Source organism: Ptychodera flava, chromosome 18 (assembly GCF_041260155.1).
Source record: "Ptychodera flava strain L36383 chromosome 18, AS_Pfla_20210202, whole genome shotgun sequence".
Lineage (NCBI taxonomy): Eukaryota > Metazoa > Hemichordata > Enteropneusta > Ptychoderidae > Ptychodera > Ptychodera flava.
Window position 1 is genome coordinate 1,286,993 of NC_091945.1, and position 27,289 is coordinate 1,314,281.

General features: G+C 36.6%; 1 protein-coding gene across 1 annotated transcript in view; it reads right to left on the minus strand.

The window, feature by feature from the left end:
• LOC139117969 (protocadherin-15-like) overlaps positions 1–26,486 on the minus strand; it is a 118,982-nt gene extending 92,496 nt beyond the window's left edge. The window contains exons 1-5 of the mRNA XM_070681229.1: positions 26,409–26,486; positions 22,205–22,261; positions 21,126–21,243; positions 17,268–17,423; positions 16,378–16,487 (exon numbers count right to left, since the gene is read on the minus strand). The gene's annotated coding sequence lies outside the window, so the exon portion shown is untranslated. The remainder of the gene's footprint in view (positions 1–16,377; positions 16,488–17,267; positions 17,424–21,125; positions 21,244–22,204; positions 22,262–26,408) is intronic.
• Positions 26,487–27,289: the final 803 nt, after the last annotated feature.

The following is a 27,289-nucleotide window of genomic DNA, read 5'->3' on the forward strand; positions in this document are numbered from 1 at the left end:
CCCTCGAAGTCAGCGGTCCGAAATACAAACCAGTATAAAAACCAACTTTTCCAAAGTCCGGAACACCATCAATGAGGAAAGAACAAATTAATAATCTACGGCCTTTTTCTTCAGAGAGAACCAAAATAGTCCCCTTCTCGGGAACTAAAGATCGAAACTAAAATTTCAGTGATCGGCAAAGTGCGGTGCACGTGAGCAGTTCAGTATTGTATCGGCAAAGTGCGGTGCCTGTGCGTATGCCTACACTGCAGTGCGGGCTTGAAAACTTCTCAGTGTCTATCGAAAAATATCACCCGGAAATCAAACTACTTCGAACAAGATAACGTTTGAAAGGGTAAAGTATATAAATATATCTCTAGATCCTTGCGTTTAATAAGAAATCAGACAAATCTAGCTGCAAAATCGTGAACGTCGGAACTCAGCTTACTTGTATGTGATTCCTGGGAGTGCCCGGATGTAAAGTTGGGGTGAAACCATACTCGCTAAAAGGGGCCTTAAGCATCATTTTTCGCATCGTCAGACTTGTAATTATTGCAGAATTACAATTAATATTTATCATAAATTAATTTTTGGGCCGAACGTTTAAGGAAATCAAGATTTTCTTTCAAAAAAACACAAACAAAACACAAAGTTTGATCATTGATTGAGTTTTTCGATTTCAACGTTCGCCCCCTTAAAATGAAGCCCATGATCTCGTCTTTCGTACCACCCCTAAAAATAGTGATGCGATCGGAATAAGTCATGCGGAGAGCCTATCAAAGAGGTATATATTCGATCTCTTTCGCGGCACATTTGAGATCACGGCACAACGCTCATAATGGACGCCAAAATCGCCGGTACGCGTGAGTTTGTAGTCGTGCTGCTTTGCCATATATCGCAGTACAAAAGTGAAAATTTCTCAAAATGAAGTTAAAATAATAATCTTCAACACTACAGTTTCATTTTCTCTGATTATTTGGTCTATTTAAGAATTAACACGAAAGTTCGGACTAGACCTGCATCGAACGCGTACGTTCAACACGAATGTCATGTGACCTAGAATCCCTAATGATATATATTTATATGTTTGTCAATTGCCAGATATCTTTTTTCATGGCATCTATATTTCCAGGGCTGTTACGGATGGCAGCATCATAGTGCCTTTGAATCTTACCGATAGCTTTCTGTGTAAGTCTGTTTGCCACCAATACCCTTATAAGTCTATCCATTCTCAGTATATGTAGTGTTCTTTAGACTAGACACTTTGTCCATAAATCTCCGTCCAATTCGTTTCTGTACATGTCAACATCATTCTAATTTCTTTATTTCCTTATCTGGTCATATGGATTTTCTGCGTTGATATCTGCATAGGATTTACTGTCACCATCTCCAAGGTAGCCAGTAAACTGCATATTTCTTCGAACTGATGGGTGAAAGATAGCTTTCATACCTTCAGGTTCCACAGAACCAGCTGAACCATTGTCGTTTTTGCTACATTGTCCGTTGTTGATGTGGTTTTGTTGCCACTCTGCAAAACGTCTATTATCAAGCTTGGATTTTTTATTTAACATGCATTACAGTAATAAATTTTCACCTCTGAACCTATTACTTTGTTGCCTTTGCCAGCAACACTTGGGCAAGTTGCAACACCATTCTTGCTAATGAAGCCTCTCCGTTGCCATATTCCATCACAGAAAACGGTTACATCACAATGTCCCCTTCAGCAAGATGTTGGTTTTTATTGTAAATGTACAGGCCCTCGACTGCTGCAATCTGCATACTTTTCTGCTACAGATTTTGTTGCTTTACCTATTTCTTTATGTGCCGATTCCAAGCTGTCTCGCATTGTGGTGGGGAAATGTTCATGTTTGCCAAAAAAGGTTTGCCTTTTCCACGATGACCTACAATGCTTGCCATAGCGAGTGGATATCGGCGATTTACTTCATAACACTATCCGCATGGTTTTTAAGTTTAAAAAGTTGGCGATCTCTTACACTGCAGACCGACTAAACTAATTTATGAAACTAGTCCCTTGCGTTCTCTCGAATGTCTAGTTGGCAGGGTTTACTTGCCATCAAGTCCAAAATTTGCTGCATTCCACGCTGGTCATCTACAATTTCCCAATAAAGTAAATTAGGAGTTCAATGTCAATAAATCGAAACCCTGAAAGCTGTTCATCGGGATCAAGTGAATTATCTGCTCAGCAGTGATATTTTCTTTGGTCACTGATGACGATTGCTGTGGTGGATCAGTTCGCCACCTGTTGCTATCAGCCGTGTTGAACTTGTGATCTGTTTGGGATTTACTTTGGATTAGCTGTGATATCGCAGCGGTGCTGTTGCGTCTATCGAACGCGCTCAGGTCAAGGGTCATCGCCACAGAACCGCTGCAAGCCAACCAATAGACATTTTTCGTAGGTACTATAACACCAATCAGTGTCGCTGATTGAGCTAGCAATATAATGTTGAATAGTAGTTTTTTTAATAAATACACTTGAATCATCTTTTTCATTGACTATCTAAGACTTTTTCTCTACCCCTGCTAACTACCTCAACGATAATAACATGTATTTTCAACCGTTTTTCGGTGAGCCGTCGACGGTTTCTGCTCAAATTTGAACTTTTGACCTCCAGCGTATACAGTGTTTCGTACGTGCGAGAGGGCAAACGTCGCAGAGACCGTCGACGGCTCAAATTTGCTGAAACCTTGCTTTAATATTGCTTAACTACTTTGTATGAAAAAATCACGTCTGACTTCCCTTACAGAAAGCCAAAGTCAACAGTAGACGAGAGTAGATCTGCGGACGGTCTGCAGTAGATTTTATGTAGATCTACATCAGGGTTTTGTAGATGAAGACTCAAAGCAGTTTGTCTACATAAAGCCTTGTCTACAGATATTGTCCACACCAGATATTGTCTACAATTTGCACTAATTTTATCTACGCTAGATCTACACTTGATCTACTATCCAATCAAAGGGAGTTTCATCTACAAAGTTCACTTAGGCCAACAAAGACTCATCTACTTCTACTTCAAAAGCACCATCTTGTCTACATTTTAACTAAATCTTAAATTATATATAATACAGCACTGTTGCTTGCTGTACGTACTATGTCAAACAATCCCATCCCTTCGAATTCTATGATTAGCAAAGTGCAGGCTCCATGGCAGAAGGCATCAGTAAAATACCAGACATTTTACCTGACATTTGAATACATACTGTACAACGATAGAGAAAAGAAATTACTGTTTTTTTCACCAAAATTAAGTCACTCCTGTTTAACTCAAGGAACACACATGTAAATATCACAGGGAAACTACAGTTTTGTGTTAAAGTTGAAAATATCAAGATTTACCAGTAATTAATCTCTGCAAAAAGTGACTTTAAAGTTAATCACAAATTTAAAAGGAATAAAAATCAATATGTTTTCATTGATACTTTCTTCATACGGGTCTGAATAAGTTTAATAACTGACTAATTTTCTCGGCTTGATAACCAATTAACAATCGAACAGACCTGGTAGTGTTTGATATCCCAGCTGCTTTTAATGGCAATTTTTGTTGTAAAAAGTAACATCAAAACCACCCTCATATAAACTTTAAAGTATCATTATCAAGCATATTATTTTTAGGTCAATGCATTAAGTTAAGTCACGTCTAAATCGTGTGAAAATCAGCAGTCGCGGCCGTTATCTCGCAGCCAAATTACAAATAATTGTATTTTTATCATTGCGAACGTGACATGTTCACTTCAGATAAGCCAGTAGAGTTATCTTAGCAATGGCATTTCAGTATATTGTTATGTAGGTCATTTCCCCCACACTCATGAGCTGAGGTGTAATTAGTCAAGAACATTCTCATGGTCACTGTCCTTCACGACCTCACAACCTTGAATTCAATTAGTCATGTTTGGAATGTTATGGAAATTTAATTAGTTAAGTAAGAGAGACAATTTTAGAGCAGTAATTAACATGTCAATAAAAGTTCTAGATTGTTCTTATATGCTCATATATAACGACATGAGTATAAATAGGGCATGGGCACAGCTTTCAGTCAGACATTTGGGATCATGTCTCTTGCATGTTACTTCAAGTCTTTGGAAACGCCAGCAGTATATTTTCAAAACTTTTCAAGACCTTCACTGCCAAGCTGGATTTATACTGTGGACTTTGCGCAACTTCAAGTCTGCATGCCAAAGGACTGTTCATTCATCCGACCAACTGTTACGACTCTGAGACTGGAGCTTTGCCGTACCAGCTGGGATAGGTAGCCTGTACACTTTTACAGTTTGTATTCTACTCCTTGACTTAGCGATTAGTTTTATTTTGTAATAAATTTCGTTTTATACAGAAACTGCTGAGTTCACCTTTTGTTCGTTTTCTCTTAGGTAACAAAATTAAGGGGTTGTCCGGGATACGAATATTTTGAGCCGTTTGACAACATTTTGCTAGCCTTTTCCAAACTACTGTATATTGTGAACTCAGTGAAATTTAATCATGGCAAAATTCAAACCTGACGAAATGGAGGACCTTGATCAGGACACATTTGATTACCTCAGAAAAGATGACCTAATTGCACTGGCCAATTTCCTTAAAGTAGAAGTCGAATATCTATGCTTAGAGGGAAATACAGTACAATATTGCGAAACATTTAATGAATTTAGGCCACTTTGAGGAATCCGCCTTGAATGATTATGAGCCCGACTCTACCTTGAACTCATTAAAATTGGAATTAGAAATACAGGCAAATTTGGAACTTAAGAAAATGGAATTACAAATGGAAGAAAGACAGAGAGAGAAAGATAGGCAATAAAGAGTAGAAATGAAACGTTTAGAGCTTGGACAGTCACGAAATTCTCCCCTTCCGACAATTTTGACATCACTAAGCATTTTAGGTTAGTTCCCCTCTTTCAAGAAAAAGGATGTTGACAAATATTTCTCCATTTTGAGAAAAATGCTCAGAGTCTGAATTGGCCTAGGGAGTCCTGGCCTATGCTTATGTAGGATGCTTTTGTGGGTAAGCCAGAGAAATTTACATTCAGTTGTCAGTAGAGCAGGCTTCAGATTATGATTCTGTGAAGGAATAAATACTCAAAATATTACAACAAAGGATGACCATCATAAGTTGCCTAGCTTATACTGGATACCAAAGCTCCACAAAACACCTTACAAAGCTAGGTTTATCGCAGGATCTTCAAATGTTCAACAACAGAGTTATAAAAGATACGACTTCTGTTTTTTTGTACTGTTAAACGGGGACTTCAAGCATACTGTGATGCTGTCTTTTCTTGGAGTGGTATAAATCAAATGTGGATATTAAAAAATTCGAAGGAACTCTTGGAAATTTGAAATCAAGATCTGTTTCAAAAATATCATCTATTAAAACTTTCGATTTTTCTACATTGTATACCACAATACCACATGATAAATTGAAAGAACGCTTGAAAAACATCATTAACCAAGCATTTTTCTACAAAAACGGTTCACGCCGTTACAAATATGTGGTATTAGGGTATAATTCTACATATTTTGTTTAAAATATTACTAACGCTAAAGTGTTTTATACCGAGAAAGACATTATCAGTATGCTTGATTTCCTCATTGACAACATATTTGTTGAATTTGGAGGACACATTTTCCAACAGTGTATAGGAATTCCTATGGGTACTAACTGTGCTCCCTTGCTTGCCGACTTATTTCTGTTCTCATACGAGGTAGAATTTATCCAGAACCTTATTAAGCAGAAAAGGGTCTCTGTAGCTCGAACTTTCAACCTTACATTTAGATACATAGACGATGTTATTTCATTGAATAACTCTGAATTCAGTAAATATCTCGCTATAATTTATCCTCCAGAATTGGAGATTAAAGAAACTACAGAAACGGCCTCTTCTGCTTCATATCTGGACATTTTACTTGAATTTGACTCTAATGGTCACCTTTCTACTAGGCAGTATGACAAGAGATGATTTCAACTTTAGTGTAATCAATTTTTCACACCTCATCAGTAATATTCCACTCTCACCTGCTTATGCGATATACATTTCCCAGCTTATTCGATATGCAAGAGCATGCAGTTAATATGGTGATTTTGTAAAGAGACATGGCCATCTCTCTTACAAACTGTTAAATCAAGGTTACACCAGAGCAAGACTTGTCTCTACATTTAAACGCTTTTTTGGCAGGTATCGCAAGCTCGTAGATAAATACAATATCTCTCTTCGACAAATGATCACTGGTGGCATCGGTGACATGGGGCCTTAGTTAGTGACCACCACCTATCTAACTTACAGATTGATATATGGCGGGTGCCACATGTGGGGCAGGATGCTTACTATTTTCGAAACACCTGACATCACTTCTTGGTCTTTTGGCCAGAGGTCCATATATCTTTCTTTCATGAATTTGACTTTGTTTGTGTACCGTCTATTTACTGTCTGTTCTGTGCTGTTTTGTGTCTATGTTTACAACTATTGACTTACAAATTCTGACCTAGTGTATTGGATTATGGCTTGGTATGATTGCGATTATTTTACTCAAGGTAAAATAATTGGTGCCTGAAGCTTAACGTCAGAAATCTAGGGATTGTGAAAATGCGAAGGATCAAACTTATGTTAAATTTGCTCGAACAAAGGAACAACTATTTGATCGTTGGTGTTCTTCTTAGAAAATCTGTCAAAGTCATGAGAAATTACGTGAATTTATTTTCATTGAGGAGCATTAGGAACGACATCAAGACATTTGTCAATGAACAACAGGCAGATACATTAGAGGCTGCTGCACGCCTGGCAGATGATTATTCATTTACCCATAACACTTCATTTCTAAGCCAACCATCCCAGTCCTTTTCATACTGCAACAATGCAGGGAAATTTAACTCATTTTCATCCAAAATTTCTCAAAGGAGAGTAAAAAAAATCAAATGACGACATTTCGGAAAGTTCAAGTAACACTTCCACATCATCAGATCCCAAATCTCAATCTCCTTCTGGCAAACAATTTGGTACGACGGCCATTTAGTGGTCAGATTGTTTCAAATTGAAAAGAAAACTGGAAGGTCAAAGTGGTCAAAGTGAATCTAAGCCCACCGGCTTTAGTTCTTCATCATCTCAATTAGAGTCTAATAATCTGTGCAACACATTTGCTGAGGTTTAACCCCTCTTATTCCCAATTAATGTGGTCAAGGTCAATTCTTCTCAAGATAGCATTATGAGTATTTTCGGACCATTTATTCATGATGGTTTTATATCACTTTCTAGTGATTTGTCTGTTGCTACCCCAGTCAAAATTTAAGAGATACTGGGGCTTCCCAGTCTCTTTTGTTGGCAGATACCCCGGCGTTTTCTGAAAAGTAATTTTCAGGTTCTTAAGTTCTTATTTAGGGAGTAGATTGTAATGGCTACATTCCTGTTTCTCTCCAAAATGTCTATTTCGGACTTTGCTTCTTGACCTGTAACTTTAAGTATTAGGCCTTTTTTGCCTATTGAAGGGATTCACGTTCTCCTTGAAAACGACCTGGCTGGGGACAAGGCCATTACTAATCCACTTGTGACTGATAAACCAAGTTTAGATCAGGATCCAGAGCCAATTGAAGAAGAAATTCCTGGTTCATATACCCTTCATGTGCTGTTACTCGAGCCATGTCAAAGAAAACTTCTGAGAATCAAAATATTCTAAAAAAACGATGTCACAGATGTTGACCTAAACGACACCTCTCTCGGTCAGGTGTTTGATACGGATCATTCCGTTATCCCTCATGGACTTAACACTTCCAGTAAAACTTCTGCTGACAAAGGTCAGACCTTTTCTAGATCAAATATTATTGCAGAAAAACACCAAGACCCAGATGATTTGTGTTTGTGTGATAGGGCTGATGACGAAGGTAAACTTCAGCTAGCCCTGTTTCCTATTATCCAACATTTTGTATTCTCATGCGTAAATGGAGACCTCTAGATGTCTTGGTTGATGACGATTGGGCTAAAAAACATCAAATTGTGGTTCCAAAGTCCTATCGTACTGAAATATTACGCCTGGCCCATGAAACCCCCTGGGCTGGTCATTTGGGAGTTAGGAAAACTTATCATAAAATTCTCAGTCACTTTCATTGGCCTAATCTCCGGCAGGATGTTGCAAAATCTGTAAAACTTGCCATACATGTCTAATGGGAGGAAAACCAAATCAGACCATTCAAAAGGCCCCTTTACAGCCAATCCTGCATTTCAAGAACCATGCAGCCAATCCTGCATTTCAAGGACCATTTAGTAGTATACTTATAGACTGTGTTGGGCCCCTACAAAAAAAAAAAACAAGATCAGGAAATGAGTACATGTTGACAATAATGTGTACATCTACTCGGTTCCAAGAAGCCATACCATTGAGAAATATAAAGGCAAATACTATAGTGAAACCTTTAGTCCAATTTTTCACTTTATTTGGCCTCCCTAAATGTGTCCAGTCCGATCAAGGCTACAACTTTATGTCTGGAATTTTTCAACAAGCAATGGATCAGCTAGGCATTAAACAATATAGGTCATCCACCTACCATCCAGAAAGTCAAGGTGCTCTCGAGCGATTTCACCGAACTTTGAAAAATATGATTAGGACCTACTGTTTTGACACAGAGAAGCAGTGGGATAAAGGAATTCATTTTTTGCTCTCTGCTGTTAGAGAGTCAATTCAAGTGTGTCGTGGTTTCAGCCCATTTGAGCTTGTATTTGGACATACGGTCCATGGCCCACTTAAGCTCTTCAAAGAGAAATTTGAAGTTCTTGTTCTTCTTCCTGTTCCTGGCAGAGCACTCCATGCTCGTTAGGGACTGGTCAGTTTCTTCGGGGTGGGGGGGGGGGTGGGTGGGTGGAGTGGAGGGGTGGTGGATTATTTTTTGCTGACATCAACAAGTGGCTGACCCCTATTCCAACTTTCGAATACAGGGTGATGCCCCCCTATTCCAACTTTGAAAACAGGGTGACTCCTCTGCGTGCAACAAAAGTAAAACAAAAGGTGGAATATAAATTGAATGATTCAGTGTGTGGGTATATTTATTTATTTATTTATTATTTTAAATCAGGATTTGTAAACTACATCCCATATAACACTAAAAAAAAATCATGTAGACACCTATCTAACAGAACAAAAAAACCCCAGACCATTGGAACTATAACAAGCGACCTAGCGGCCGATATAGCTCCACTGTGTTTATGTAGAGAATAACTACATTTTTTTAACCAAAAATGGAAAAACTTGACCCAAAAATTCAAAAATGCAGATTTCAGCATAATTTCAATAATATCATTAAGGTGATCTGTAGGAACCTGTATACCAAATTGCAAAGCTATCAGATGAGTAGTTTTGGAAATACACATTTTTTGACCAAAAGTGGCAAAAATTGCCCCAAAAATACAAAATTGCAGATTTCAGCATAATTTCAATAAATATAATTTTGTTCATCTGTAGGAACCTGTATACCAAGTTTCAAAGCTATCAGATGAGTAGTTTTGGAAATACACATTTTTTGACCAAAAATGGCAAAAATTGCCCCAAAAATACAAAATTACAGATTTCATCAGAAATTCAATATATATTACTTAGTTCATCTATAGAAACCTGCATACCAAATTTCAAAACTATCAGATCAGTACTTTTAGAGAAATACATTTTTTGACCAAAAATGGCAAAAATTGCCTTAAAAATGCAAATTTGCATATTTCTGCACAATTTTAACAAATCTGAAAAAGATCATCCCCAGAGACATATGTACCAAATATCAAAGCTATCTGACCTGGTACTTGCAAGAAGATTTTTAAAGATTTTTTTTAACCAAAAATGACAAAAATTGCCTTAAAAATACAAATATGCAAATTTCACCACGATTTGAACAAATCTGACTGAAGTCACCCTAAGTAAACTGCATATCAAATTTCAAAGCAATCGGACAAGCGGTTTCAGAGATACCCCAAAAATACAAATATGCAAATTTCACCACGATTTGAACAAACTGAAGTGAGGTCACCCTGAGTGAACTGCATATAAAATTTCAAAGCAATTAGACTTGTGGTTTCAGAGGAGAAGGCAATTGTTGACGGACGATGACGGACGACGACGGACGACGACGGAAAATCAACCTATTTGAAAAGCTCCGCGTCGCTGACAGCGGAGCTAAAAAGAAAGAAAAAGGATGTTAAAAAAAACAGGGAAGTAAAAGGTACAAAGCGCAATCAGAGTTAAAGCTTCTGTGTCAAAAAGACCAGCTAGATACAACTACCGGTGTAAAAGATACATGGTCTTTCTGTAAGACTCATGAAACTTTGAGAATACAAATACGTCGGAGCTCACTATTTTCCTCAAGATGCTATTGTTACTATTATGCAGTCTGACGGAGAATTTATACAATAGGTTCCGTCTGAGAGAGTCGAAAGATGGAACATTGTTTGATACAAGCATCCCTCTAGCACTGCAATCCCGTGGTAGACTCAGGAGAATACGAAAGGCATTATTAAAAGCCACTCTTATATTGTGCATATTCTTTACACTATATTGCCACCATAACTGAGAACAATACATATTTGTGCAATATGAGCGAGACAACGAAACCTTCACCTGATTATTGCAGTGTGCAAAATTGCTCATCAGTGAATTTGCCTGGCCATAGAATTTACGCACTTGTCTCGTAATATCAGCGTCGTCTGTCAATTTTTCTGAGAACACATAACCTAGATATTTGTGTTGGGATGCAACATTTAAGATCTTACCCCCTAAATAAATTGGTGGGACCTTATCTATACCAAGACCAAATTTACGTGGAATGAAATACATGCATTCTGATTTTTTTGGATGAAAAACAATATCATGTTCGATACCGTATGTTTCACAGAGATACACTAAATTACGCAGCCCACCGACTGATGGGCACATAAAGCGATGTCAACTGCATACATGAGACGATTAACAATAAGACCGCCGATGTTACAACCTTTTTTTAAAGTTTTCAAACGAAGACTCAAATCATCCATATAAATATTAAATAAATATGGAGATAAAATACTGCCTTGACGGACACCATTTTTCACATATATATAATATATATATATATATATATATATATATATATATATATATATATATATATATATATATATATATATATATATATATATATATATATATATATATATGTATAATTTTGGGGTATATTTTAAACATTCAGTCATTCTGGGTTTTCATGAAATTGCTGTCATGTCAGTTGTAAGATAGGAACTTAAAAGTGTCATTTCTAAAGTTTCAATACAGTATTTTGATTTTGAATGACCTATGAATGTACTCCACTCTTTATATGCATAACCAGTTGCCCAGACCTGTTGTTAGATAAATGAGATTGTGAAATATTAGTGCATGTTGCTTTCTAGTATCAGGAACTTGTCATGTTTTTCATATGAACTGCAGATTTTATAATGATAAGTACACTTTGCAAAACATTTAAAAATCTCTGATACATTAATCAACTGCGCCCTGGGGGCGCGTCAAAAATATTAACCATGCAGATATATATGATATATATATATATCTTATATATGAACGTCATGCAGCTGAAGGGCATGCTGAAAAATATTGTTTGATATTTTAAGAAATGCGCCCGAAGGGCAAGTTAAAAATTATGAGACAAGTAGCCTGTACACTTTTACAGTTTGTATTCTACCCCTTGACTGGCCATTAGTTTTGTTTTTCGTAATAAATTTCATTTTATACGGAAACTGCTGAGTTCACCTTTTCTTCGTTTTCTCTCACGTAACAATATGCATATCACGAGTCAGCTTAAAAATTATCAGTACTGCTAATATAGAAGTACTTTCTTCACCTGGACGGTGTATTCCGTTGCATTTTTATGAAGAGTTCACGTATTAGACTGATCTCCCCACGCGCCCACGTAAAGCTCTTGTTATGCGTTGTGAGCAAATAACCTTTCCGGGCTAAATGTGAGAATTGACCTTGTGCGCATGCGCAATCAGAAGGCGCCAGGTTTTCAATGGTTCAATATATCGGAGAGCGAAGCCAGCTCACCATTCCTGCTGCTTCAACAAAACTTATTTTTCAAGTACATTTTCGTCATCTATACACCTTGGCGACATCTTTTTAGCGGCATCAATTCTAACATGCATAGAAAGTGTTCCGATCGAGAATTACATCAGGTTAAGAGATAGGCTGGTATCAATAATGGCGGCAGTGCCTCTACTACTGCCATTACTGGTACTGCAGTAGTAACGCAACTTGTGAGGTAGGCCCGTGAGGTAGGCAAGGTTTGTTGACCGTCTGTTTAATACCACGACCAAATGAATTTTGATTGTGTAATATGTATAATATTTCAGTTCTAAATTTTTGAATAAAGCGTCGTTGAATGTACTGAAATGCTTCAGATTGTATTCAGTCTGTACTTTTAATCATGTACTTGTATATGTTTGTAACAGTTGAGAACTATTTTGAAAATTTTAAGTAAAACTGCACGATGTTCAGCTGTCTGTTTCGAACTGAATACCACTCATGATCAGTCGTTGAATGATTGATTTTTGCTGTGTGAGATATATATGCAAAGGTTCATTGATTGCAAGTTGCCACCAAATTACATCAAGATCAAGAGGGTGTACTTGTGAAAATGTAACATTGTGGTACTCATAGTGAACTGTAGCCCTAATCTGTGCCACATCATTACCATTGGTCGATTTTTAATGCTTAAAACTTCATGTTAACATACTTGCATTTTCATTTTAAACACTTTTGAATGATATTCATGCTTGATTAATTTCTGGTTCTAATGCCACATCCTTTTTTATCAATATGTAATTAACATTCCATCTACATCTTGTCTGCCTTACATCTACCATATTTCTACTTTCTGAATTAAGACCTGATAAGTATGCAAAAAAGTAGATGAAGTAGATCTACATCTTGTCTACATTTCATCTACCTGAGATCTAAGTTTTATTTAATTTTCATCCAAATTTTGCCAAAATTTCATCTACTCTCTAAACTATGATCTCATTAGTATGCACAAAATAAGATGAAGCAGTAGATCTGCTGCCAAATTTACATAAAGTATAATGTAGATCTACTGTTGACTAGTTGTAGATCTCAATTTTCCCAAAGGGATTGTAAGTGGTCAGAGAAATCATAGTGTACAGTTTTCAACTTTATCAACATATTGAATTTTAAGGAATAAACGAAGGTTGTGATCATTCATATAACCAGACGGCGGACCAGACAAGAGGCGTATAAACTGATGTCAAACTGATGCCGATTTCGATTGTTCCGGCCAACCGCCATGAACAATAGACTCAGGCACAACAACGCGGACTTGGTGCAAAGAGGTTCTGATCATGCACACTGAGTGACTGTCCATTAAAAAATTGTTACAAAGTCTCTCTCTTGTTAGACGTATCATGACATAGTCGCGTGTATGTGACCCGCTGCATGTGCTCCTAGTTCTAGTGCCATGCAAATATATATGGGGGTCTATGAGGAAACTACAAATAATCTTTTTACAATACAAAACTAGCTAAATCTGTATATTTAAAAACGTTTGATCATACATTCCATTGTAGTTGATTAGACTTGGGTGATTAAAATTCCATGTGTGTCCACGAAATTTGAGTTTTGAATTTCACCCAAATCTTGATTCACTGTTCATGGGGGTCAATGAGGAAACTATGAATAATTTTTTCCAATAGAAAACTAGCTTAATCAGTGCATTTATAGACGTTTCATAATTCACTTTGATGTACTTGATTAGACTTAGGTGGTTGCAACTGCATGTGTATGCAAGAAATTTATATTAGAATTTCACCGAAATGTTGCATAGGGTGAATGTTTTCAACTGTGACATTGTATGTTGTTTCTTTTGTAATATTACCAATTTTCGAAAATGGTGAGGAAATCAAAATGAGATTAAAATTTGAATTTATTTGTCAAATGTTTCAAAAGGAATGGTTTTCTAATGTAATAAGAACCCATATCCCTTTAGAGGGTAGAATTCAGAGAAAACCAGGAGAGAATAGAAGCTATTTTGAAGTTAACAAATTTCAAGAGTTACAGCTAGAGGAGCTTTAAATCTTTGGTCCCTTTAGATTTTGAATAGTACATTGTAGTGCATTGAATGTGCATGAAAATTGTTTTGGGTCACTATATTTAGCGCAAACACTTTGAAGGGTCAACATTTTATACGCAGGATCATTTTAAAAAACATCGTCCTCCCCTGTAATTTTTGTCCAGTCCCTTAGAGTTAGATAAAATGAATAAAAAAAATTACGTCGAGATGATTTTCTCTTTAAAAAGCCATCTACATTACAAAAATATGGCACTGCATAACAGAAATTATTTCAAATGTAGTAAAGGTGACTATAAGCACACAACCAATACTGAGTACAAATAATTTAGCACAATACAAACGTTAGGTATTGCATGTTTCATATATAAAATTGCGTGTGATTTACATCAATGGCTATGATTTGTTTGAAGTTCTCGTTTATGAACAGGGAAAAATTGTAAACTACAATTCGCTTTATTCTATCTTTCACAGTTATCATAATTCGCATAGGTTTATTCTTTTACGTTAGGAACACAGGTCTGAAAGAGAATTTTGAGCAAGAATAAACAAGGTGATATAGTAGTAAGTTTTTTTACTATGCAAGCTCTCAATCAAAACACGGCACGAAATAATTTGCTTTGTCTTTCAGTGTTAACTTAAATTGTGCTAACGTTAATGAACTTTGGACTCCCTGCAGAACAAAATTTGAATTAGCTGTGATATTGCAGTGGTACAAGTGGCGTCTATCGAACTGCTCGGGTCAAGCATCACCGCCCAAGACTAAATTTTCATTATTTTGCAAGCTAAATCAGCGACACAGATTGATGTCGTAGTAAACTACAAAAACGCCTTCGGGTTGGCTCGAAGCGGTGCAATGGCGGTGAGCCTTGACCCGAAAGCGTTCGACAGACGCCATTAGAACAGCTACTATATCACAGCTAGCGATGGATTTGCGGTTGTCAGCCTGATCGATGTCCTTTGCTGAATTTTCTTTTTCTTAGAGTTTTTCTACCTATTTCCGTAATTCCGTGGCTTAAGCATATTTATTTGGCATGATTGTTTTAGTTTTCCCTGTTAGGTGTTATTATTATGTAATTTAAATCATTTAATTTCTTAGTAATTAGATATGGACCAAAGTAACGAGCATAGAGTGGTTTGCCAGGGGGCGGAAGAAGAACAAGAACTTTGAACAGGTTCAAACTTACGGTTTTGAGGTGTTTTCGCATTTTATTTTCATGGACTGCTGAGATGGTTTTAAGGTTTTCTCTGGCTAATTCACATGCCTTACCAAGCTTTGTGAAATATTCAGACAATCATTGTCGTCTGATAAGAATTTCTTATTATTAAAGAGCTGAATTGGGCCACGGACTGTATGTCCAATACAAGCTCAAATGGGCTAAACCCAAGGGACTCTTGAATTGACTCTCTGACAGCAAAGAGGAGAAAATGAATTCCTTCATCCCTCTGCTTCTCTGTGTCAAAACATTAGGTCCCAATCATATTTTAAAGGTCTGATGAAATTGCTCGACTTTATCTGGCTGATAGGCAGAGGACCTATATTAGGAATCGGCTGAATTTAAAATGCTAATGACTTTCAATAATGTTGTGTCAGAGAATCTTCAATATATGTAGCAAGTGTCGTCAACTTTGGCCTAGTTAATTCACATATATATCCCAAATTTGGATAGTTCATTAAATATGAAAGTTAGGAATAGGCTGCAGCGAAAACGCTTAATGACTTTTCAATAATGTTAAATCATACTTCAATAAATGTAGCAAGTTTCGTCAATTTTTCTCAAGTCAATACAGATATATATCTCTAATTAGGAAACTATCTTTCATGTCACCCCTTGATGCCTTTCACGGCTCATATATCTTGGTATGATCAACATTTTGCAGCGAATCTTATCAAATTGTTATTGATCGTTCTCAATGTATATCCGTTCCTTCTAAATTATTAATGATGCAAATGTGCAAAAAGTTAGGAAGCCACACCCACCAAAAGCTAACCAGTTCTAGCCATTAGCAAACTGAATCTATATACTAGATTTGATTCTGATCTGATGAGCCGTTTTTAAGATACCGGGCACACAGACAGGCTGACGGACGGACATTGCTGCGACATTAGCTCACACGTGTGAACACTGTGAGCTACAAAGCAACTGATTGCCTTGATGGAGACCTACAAGCACGGTCACTTTGTGGAGTCATTTTGCTACAAGTAATCATCGTGGCGCCACCTGCGCATGTCTCCCTAAGATGTGGCGGCTGGCATTCAGCTGACACTTGCATCAGAATACTAGCAAAGACAATCACATTTAAATCTTACTTGTACAACTGTCCAGGTATATCAAAGATAGGTTGAACCCAAACAAATACTTTCACGGGAGCCTCGCTGTGCTTGCTCCAGCATCCGTCATCACTTGCTCTGACGAAAAACTGAGAATATTATTTACAATTAAAATTTAGCCATATTGTTTTGTGTAACTGTCAATCTACAGGGTGTAGAACAAAATATCTATGATATTTTTTGCTTCACTAATGTACATCTGTAAGACGAATTTTTCTTAATCTTTTTGTCAACGTCCATTATATGTACACATTGTAATATTTGCGATCATCGAACTTATGTTTGCCTATATCGGAACGCTGGCTTTGTCTACTCAGTAAAGGATGTGAAACTTTTGAATTGATACTTGATCCTCAAAATATTGGTACATATACGATTCTCAATATATGTGACATTTCAATACTCATGCTAACGTAAGACTTGATCTGCATGGTTTACATCATGAGAAAAACATGAGAGACGTTTATGTACAGACTGCCTTTCAGGAAGGTCCACCATCATGTTAAGCACTTACTGTATAGAGGCGCAACTTGGACACAGTTTCAAAAGAGGAAAATTTGACTGTGTAATCATCTGACTGTAAAGCATCTTTAAAAACAGGCTATTTGGACTCATCATAGCGTTTCGGGAGATCGTTATTTCGCTACCTGCATAATTCTGTCGTAAAAAGCGGTAGTTGCATGTATAATAATAATCAAAATATCAAAGCATTTTCATTGAACCGAGAGTTACGCCCTTGGAAAGATAGGGTCGTCATTTATCAATTCATCCTTCTACAAAGATTAACACGTTTTGTTCAAGAACCGAAAAGCATTTTATGGATAAGCTGCAGAACAAGATACAAGTTTGAGGAGGGACTATGGAAATACCTCGTAAATGACACTTTGCCAATGTTCCTCTTCTGCGTCGTCAAATCGTCTGGCAACCAATACATCTCCCTTCTCCGGATCAATTGTAAAATGGGCCAGAGCCAATGTATCGTCGCCAGCATGAAGACTGTAACTTATGCTCGCATTACAGGTTCCCTTCAAAGGATAGAATGAACAATGTCAGTATATTTGAAAAGTAATGCGTTGTATCGATTATTGAAGTATATGACTTCTTTATCGTCAATCATTACAGTGTCGTTATCCGCTAAAATGATGTTCTCTTCTTCTGCTGGTGGACAGAATTGCCCAAAAGACTATTTCGCCCAGTTAAGCGATGTAGTCATTGCTCTGGCAAAGTTTGTATGCGATATATGATAGCAAGTGTGTGAGTGCGAGTACTTCCTCAACTTTACAGCGATTGAAGAAGTCGCTGTCAGAAAAATTGTAACAACTTGGCTCGGATATTCCAACCACTGTCTTTAAAACCGGGAATTTGGCCGAGCTATTTTGACTGTGAAGTGTTCGCTACATGACTTGGTTACACGTTTTGGGTTCGAATCCAATCGTAAATCTACTGAATTATTGAATACCTTCCACTAAGATAACACTGTCATGCCAAACAATTCATTAAATTAATAAACAATAACATTAATAATAATAATTAATATAAGTATTATATAGAAATAATAACGCGAATAATATTAAGTTCAGTTTCCGTGAAAATGTCACCATAAGGGTATTTTTGGGTCGAAAAGACCAAATATGATATCGATTTTACTGCCCATGTTTCCATGGTAACCATTTTAGGGGTTGAAAATTTCAGTTTTTCTAATATCCAATGAAAAGTTACTTTGATTGATATGAAAATTATCTAGCGGGTGAGTTCGGGTCAGAGAACACAATAACCAGACTTATTTAATGGTTTAAGTTGCCATGGTAACTATTCTGGATTGAAAATGTTACTACTTCCCTAATTCCTATTAAAGAACTATTGATTGATGTAAAAATTGATAATAAGGGTTTTTCTGGTTAGCACAACCAAAAAAAATCACACTCATTTTAATGTGAAATGTTTCCATGGCAACCATTCAGGAGTAAAAATTACCAGTTTTTCAAAGATTCCATCTAAAATCCAGGAATCAACAGAATGTGTTATATCAAAGGGATATTTTGGGTTAGAAAGACCAAATATCCAGTGTAAAAATCCAGTAATCAACAGAAATGTTATACCAAAGGGTTATTTCGGGTTAGAAAGACAAAATATGATATCCATTTTTACTGCCCTGTGTTTCCATAGTAACCTATTTGCATTTAAAATTTCAATTTTTTTCCTAAGTCCATTAAAAGTAATCCCAGTTACTATGCAAATGCTCTCCTAAGTGTATTTATAACAGCATGAACTCCATGTTCATTTTTGTTTTATGTTGCCATAGTAACCATTTCGGTAACCACAGTTTTTTTTATTTAAAACCATAGACCCTCGAGAGGGTCTATGTTAAAACATAATTCACTGTTTTTTATTTATTTTATGGATTTCTAAGTAACAAATTTTAACATTTGTTCTATAATAATGATAATAATAATTGTAATTTCTTTGCCTTCATTCTAGAAAGAATAATAAAGATAATGTATATTGGGGCCATTTTGGTCAAAATTATGTTTTCTGTTAATTTTAGTGTGTTAGAATTAATTTTACATAGACCAGAATAATTTTTTGCAAGCCTTTTAATTGTGCTTCATGCAGTCATCCAAAATAAATGTTATATAGTATATTACTAACTTATTATGCATTTATAGAATTAAGTTCATGCCTTAAAATTAATTTTACGTCCTGAAATTAATTCTACAAGTATCCGTACCTAGTCCTCCTTATCACCCAATGTACCATTATATTTATCACAAGCAGTAACAGTAGCGCACAGCTTTTGTTTTGTTTTATTTAAAAAATAATTCACTGGTACTTATTTATTTTATGGATTTTTAATTAACGACGTATAATAATGTTCATTTTATAATAATTTATTTTGATTTCTTTGCCTCATTCAAGGAAGAATAATGAAGACAAATTATATATTTCTGATTGTTTAACTTAAGTAAAATTATGGCCATGTAGTGGTGCATTATTTTTTGTGTGACCTGGCGTGACCCCATAAATTCTATGATTCTGATGATTAGCTAGATCTCCCCTTTCCATGGTAGCAATGGCTAAATTTGAACATGATCCCTGTATACCTTTAAACATTTTTTTTAAAACCCAGCAGGCCAAGACAAGGGGAAATATTACAAGTTAAATGTTTCATGTTTAATATTGCCCAGGGCTCGAAATTAACTTTTTTTCCCTGGTAGTCCACTTGGGCAACCATATTCTGAATTGGTAGTCCGGTGACACTGGCTAGTAGCCCATGCATATTTTAGATCAGGGGTATCTTTTTTCGTTAACCAGACAAGAAAGGGCTATTTTACAAGGTTCTGCCCATGAAGTGAATTTTCTAGTCTTTTGATGTGTATACTTGCACACCTTTAATGCCCAAGGAAACAGGTGTAATGGACGACAGTGGGACTCAAAAGTTTTGTGACCTATAAACAACCCGTTTCACTCTCACAGTTGTATGCAAATTTTAAAAGTCGCCATGACAACATGACAATAATATGGCCTTTTCAGCACTGAGACATACTGTAGCAGGGCTAAAAATAGACCATGGCCCTTCTGTTGGGAGGAGGCATAATTTCCGTATCATTTAGATTGATACATTATCATCAAAATGCAACGAGAATGCGTTTTTATTGGCCATCGTTTCCTGTGCCTGTCATTCAAGTACGTCAGTTCAGATATGGAAACTTTGTTGCAAAGTTCCACCGCACGGCCGGTCGTCTCCAGAACAAAGTCATACTATGGCAAATTTCTATGCCCAGCTGGGTTTGACTGCATTTATCTAGCTCGTCCCAAAGTGACGGACGCATCTTTCAACCTTTCAGCTTGGTGAAAAAACGCATTTATTGATTCGCCAAAGGCCTGTGGACTCGCTGATTTGTGCTCAAGTGCTACATGGACATAGAAAAAGTTGTTGAACACTCACTGTTTCAGTGAATCCGCCATGATGAGAGTTCTCAAATCAAAAAATGTTGCCGAGCTCGAATACAAATGTCTTCAACGTCATTGTTATACAAGAGTTAGCATTCCAAAGTCTGTCACCCTGATTTTTTTTCAAAGTTTGGAGAAGGTTCAAAGTTTGGAGAAGGCCGGCATTTCCATCTAAATGATTGAACGACGTGAAACGCAAAATTCCATCGCATATCATCTGACAAGATATACAATAGAAATACTGTATACCGTCGCTCCAGGTACGTATAAGCTTATACACTCCACAAAATGGCCACAGGCGGCGTGAACTTTCTGAAAGGATTTCCTAAACGTCCTACTTGTTACCTTAGGGACTCACTTGTGATGTCCTGAAAAGTATTCTCTGCAGTAATTCCAGTTTCTGTCAACATGCAAAGCTCAACGACAAGATTATAGCACGAGACGTAGTGTTCAGACTACACATTCACGCGCAGGTAAACTCAATTGCGCATGCTCATATTGGCAGACTACACTGGCAAACGAGTGCGCATGCGTGAAGGTATATTTGCAGCAAATACACTGGCATAGACTCTCTACAGTCGCTGTGCCTTGTTTTGTGCGCGCCCACGACTGCCACGATGGGCCTGCATTCGAACACCTCTTTTTCAGAATTCCCACAGCTTCAATGAACTATTATTAATTTCTATATAATAGTATAGCCCCTAAACTTGTAATAATAATAATAATAATAATAATAATAATAATAATAATAATAATAATAATAATAATAATCTCACCAACTCGCCATCGTTCCTAGCTGCTACTGTGAGAACATGGTCGCCGAGGTGAGCGTTTATTGGTATATCGCCCTCATACGGCAGTCCATCAAAATTCGGGGGTTGCGATTCTCATCCACTGTGTGTATATTAATCAAAGGTACCGCATTGTCTACTAATACATTTAGGTCGTATGGAAATACACTTTTACTGTTTTGCGATGAGGAATAAATCTACAATGTTTTCATTGATATCCATTCACATATTGTAATGACAATGATGATGGAAGTTATAAATTAGTATATATTTTTTGAACTGCAAATGCTATGTCCATGGGTTGTTAGATGTCAAAACAATAATTTGACTAAAATGTTATAATATATTGCAGTAGTTTTATGTCTTAAGTTATCATAATGCTTGTCCGAATCAAATTGAAAATTCAGTTCACTCATTAAAATTCATAAATTGCTAATAAACTAGCTGAATTGGCAAGTTAAGCCCAATATACGTTGAGTTTTGATACTATATGTACCCCGCTGTGGAAACAGAAATAAACATGGACATAATAACATAATGGGTGTTACATTGAAAGTTTTAAGCAATTGCATTTTGAGAAGTACATACATTTAGGCAATGGTACTTTTCCACTGCCTTATAGCATTACTGGCACATGGGGAAATATGTTGCGCGGCCAATTTTGTAGTGAAACTGTAGCAATGTTTTTTATAAACGAAAATTATATTAAATGATGCATGATGAAAACAATACTTTTCCAATAGTTGTAACACTTTATCCACTACATTGGACTTCGTTCCTTTTCTATTGCTGAGTTGTTTAAGGTGACAGCTCGACTTCAAAAGAAATTAATCTAAATAATATTTTACGATAGCCTACTAAATCTACTATAACTTTATCTGTAACACTTTGTTCAACAAAGATAATACCGAAGGAGTGAAACAGAAATTTTATAAAAATTATTTTATGTAAATTTCAGATTAGTTCGTAAAACTTGTTGCTACCTCTTACTCATCACCCCCGGCAGGAACAAAGCACGACGGTACTTTATTATGACTCAAATTTATAGTAGTGCATTTGATTACCTTCAAGACTCACAACAAGGTTTGTTGACACAAGCACCAGTCCAAATATATTCAGCACTATAATAAACGAAAAAATGTCTTTATTATACAGTACATCACAATATATATACACAGCGTTTTCAAGCATATGGCTATGTCTTACATATTTATAAAGAGTTTGGCAGCCCAATGACACCATCAATCATACTTCTATACTTATCGGCAAACCAGAACAAGAAAAATGCAATTATATTTCTCAACCTGAAATAATAAGCTATACTTAGTTCTGAGACCGTCGTTTAGTCTTTCTTGGCGATATAACTCTGCCGCAAGTGGAAGAAATGGAAGAAAACTTAAAAGAAAAGTAAACAATCTTAAAACACACTAGGGGGGAAGTGCGGGCATTACGATGACCACAACTACAATGCTGTATATAGAGAGCCTCGATCTCAGCACCCAGCCTCGTTCCCGCATAAAGTGCCCTTAAACAGAGTCTGTTGTACTGGCTGCACTAACACACTACATCAAAACTATGGTAGAAGGTCATTCTTTATCGACAACGCCGCGCCGTTAATGCCCAAAACACAAGCCAATGAAATTGGATGTGAGCACTAGCTATACTACCCTACACCCACACTCGCTTGTGGTTCGATAAATGGCGAGGGTTTCTGTATTCACTAAAAAAGTAGGAAATTTTAAAACAATGGCTACGATACACCTGTATCGCCGAGTTCGAATATATTTCATTGGCAACTTTTAGATTTATGGGAATTTTAATAGAATTCTGAAATTCATGGACCCCAATCAAAATTGTCATATATTATCGATGTGGAAACGCTCTTTATATCCGAGCTGGTCAAACTCATAGGTCTGTACAACGAAATGCATAGCGCTTGACAAAACGAAATACACAGTAAAGTGAAAGAGACACCAGAGGCAGACATTTAGAAATACATGTACGGAAATGTTGCCTACGACAAGGTGAGAGAGTCCTCAGTCAACCATCCATGCCATTCTGAATTCAAATTGCGTTTTCTTGACGAAACCATCCTACATCTACACAAAGGTTGCCAGGGTTCGTTTGAGTCATTCAACATATCAATTTGCCTATGCAAGTAGCGTGTAGTAACGTAGGTATGCAAAAATTTCAAATATTCGCTAGCGAGGTAACAACGCCAGCACGCATTTCATACAACTAAATATACATTGAGATAGATTTTATTTGTGTGTCATTGATTATTAAGGTCACTGAATTTCAAAATTGATAAGGGAGCGCTTAGTTACTGTGGCCGAGATTTTGCCGGCAAATTACAGGGTATCTAGTATAGGAAATCTGCATATTGACATGCATAGAAGGCTGACTGGATCTTTTTAAATATCCACTCTGTAAAAAAAGGGGGGGGGGGTAACAACGCCAGCACGCATTTCATACAACTGAATATACATGAGATAGATTTTATTAGTGTCATTGATTATTGAGGTCGCTGAATTTCAAAATTGATAAGGGAGCGCTTAGTTACTGTGGCCGAGATTTTGCCGGCAAAATTACAGGGTATCTAGTATAGGAAATCTGCATATTGACATGCATAGAAGGCTGACTGGATCTTTCTAAATATCCACTCTGTAAAAAAGCCTTAATGTAGAGGACACAAGTATTTCGAAAAATAGAAAAAGTACATTTGAATATGAATCTTCCCTGTGTCGATGGCGTTCATCGGGCTTAAGGAAATATTAATTTTTATTTTATGTTCTTGGGCTATCATGGTTTTTAACGGATTGGGATACAATTATTTTTGACAAACTTCAAATTAATTTCTCTGCCCACAAGGCCATATATAATGACTGAATGATGCCTGACGTGCACCAGGCGACATCGAACTCGGTTTATAAAATAAACGCTGAAAAGCAAGCAGCTTAAGAATGTAGTGAGTTCTGTATGTACCGAATGTCAACACGAAACTCTTGAACTTTGTTCTTGGTTCATTTGAATAACAAAGTGAAAGAAATATTGGTTGTGTTCACATACACAGTGTTTTGACGTTCATTCAATAGTTTCCGAGACCTAAAAGTATTTAACATGACCTCTGCCTTTTAAAAAAAGCCTTCAAATGTCTTATTTGGCAGAGATATAATGTTATTTGTTGCCTTTCACTTGACATAATCAGCTATGCATGACACTTTGCTTCTGCCATTTTACAGCGCCCTCTACCAACAACAACGTAGAAAGCTTTGACATACTATATGCTGTGTAACAATTCTGCAAGATATAAACGTAGCATACTTATGTCTTTATTTTGTCAATCATCTGTAACCAGATTGTCTTGGAAAACTTTAATCGATACAAACCCGTTCATGGTGTTTAGTGTGGACAGTCGGATAACTTTGTCATTCATTTTCATACATTTGACCGTTACAACATATACGACGGTCGCTACTGTGACTGACATAAACGATTAGATGGTACATAATAAAGTAAGACATTACCATGGTTATACCCTGTTTGGCGACGTGACCACTTGTTTTTGCCTAACATTTAATCCCACAAACCCATTACAGTCCAGTCGTTCTCATGCGAATTAGTAAGTCGCCACACTTTATTCATATCTTAAAAAGTAAACCCAACTCTTTTCTAAATACATATATCAAATGGAGTGTTGTCTTTACTTACTTGATAAAGAATAAAAGCGTGGTGGTTTACTCGTCTTAATTTGGATAAGCAATGCATGGCAATTTGTTACGTTTAAAGCAAAAGCTAGAATATTTTGCTCCGAATAAATATTCATGTTTATGGTCATGTCGTTTAAACTTGTTCTATACAAATGAAAGTATCCAAAAATATACATTAGCTGCCACCTTTTGAACTATAGCTTCCACTTTAAATGAAACGGAAAACTATTGATTTTTATAGATAATTAATATCATCGGGTGTCTTTTAACGGGCCCATTCGAATGCTGACTGATAACTTGATGAATGGTTACTTTCATTGTGTTCTCATGTACAAAATTGAATTGTATTCATTCATTGCACTATTTTTCACAAATTGTTACGAGCGCGGAACTAACCACTTGCTTGTATGTACTCAACTAATCTCCTGATATGAACACTTTTAAAGTCCCAAATTGGAGGGAGCCTTTCCAGGCAGCCAGGGGAACCTTCAGTAACTACAGGGGTAAGCAGAGGAATGGGGAGGGTCACTTTTTAGAAAACGGTCAAGGGGAAATTCACTTTTTAATAAACCTATCTTGGGGAGGGTCACTTTTACAGAAGCTGAATTTATAGCCTAACCTTTGATTGTCGATTTGTCATTTCCCGAATAGGAAATCACCATCGTAATACACCGATTCCTTTAAATACATACACATTATCCACCAATTTCACAAGCAAACAAGACACAGTGGTATCATACATGGTATCGTATAAGCGGTTTACTTCAAGTACAATACATATCAATGTTGCTGGGGACAGACAGTGGGATGTTTGTGGCCAAAGCAAACATGAGGTCACCTAGCAATGTAGATGTGGTGTAGGGTCAAACATAGACAACAATGTTAAATCTTGTTGTACGGCATAGAGTTAATTCTGTTATTGAATAAACAACTATTTGCTCATCGTTAACAACAGTAAAAGCTTGACTCTTAAGGTTTATTTCATGGCAATACGCTAATACCATTGCCTTGCTGTTCCCTTCACCGCAAAGAAGAGTCATTACTAAATCGATCATTTAGTTTATGGTCACACAAACGGTTGGCAAAAAGGAAGTGTCAGTTTTCATATTACCCGGAAAGAGGCCATGTTTTTACAGCGACGGCGAATTTATCTTTTAAACTGGTTGGCTCTCATTGGTAACTTCCTGGTAATTTTAATCCCTTGACTGCATTATAATCCCATGTCCAAAGCTTTTCTTCTTTAATGCATTTAGATTTATGGGAATTTGAAAACAAATTCTGAAATTCATGGACCCTATCAAAGTAACCATGATCTTTGCGATATATAATCACCTCTATATCCAAGCCGATCAAACTCACAGGTATTTACAACGGAACACATAGCGTTTGACAAAACAAACAATACAGTAAGTGAAAGAGATACCAGAGGGGGCATTTAGAATTATGTGTTATATCGAAATGATGCCTACGACAAGCTTAAGGTGAGGGAGTCCTCAGTTTACTATCCATGCGTTTCTTAAATTGGGTAACATCCAATTAAAGATTTTGCTGAACTTACCAAAAATGCGATTTCCTGATGAAACCATCCTACCGCTACACAAAGGCCGCCAGGTTTCATGTGAGTCCCCAAATGCCTACGCAAGTAGCGTGTAATAAATCAGCTGTGCAAAAATTTTAAATATTCGCCAGCAAGGTAACAACGCCCGCACACATTTCATACAAGTGATTAGATATTGAGATATATTTTCTATTTGTGTGTCATTGATTATTGAGATCACTGAGATCAGCTGTTTACAAAATTGATAAGGAAGCGCTCAGTTATTTTGGTCGAGGAGTTTGCCCGCAAAATTACGGGGTATCCAGTTTAGGAAAACTGCATTGGGACATGGTCATTTCACACAGTAGAAGAAGGCTGACTTGATCCTCTTAAATGTCCACTCTGTAAAATAGCCTTGCTGTAGAGAACACAAGTATTTCGGATAATTAAAATATTTCAATATAAATATCTTCCCTAGCGATGGCGTACATCAATCTTTAGGAATGTTTTTCACTACATATTTTTGGGGCCATCATGTTTTTAAACGGATGGGGATTTGATAATTTTTTACAGAGTGCAAAATTAATTTATCTTCCCACCAGGTCCTAATGACTTGATGTTGCCTGATATGCACCAGGCGACATTGAACTGCATTTATAAAAACGCTGAAATGCCAACTTAAGAATGTAGTGAGTACTTACGTACCGAGTGCAAACATGATACTTTTGAACTTTGCTCTTGGTTCATTTGAATCACAAAGTGAAGGAAATAATAGTACAACCGTGTTTCCTTATTGGTTACGTTGACATGCATAGAAGCTACGCTTTGACGTCAAGTCAATGATTCTCGAGGCCTAAAAGTACTTTAATTTTCACGTCCCTTACCTTCTTCAAGATCTTCAA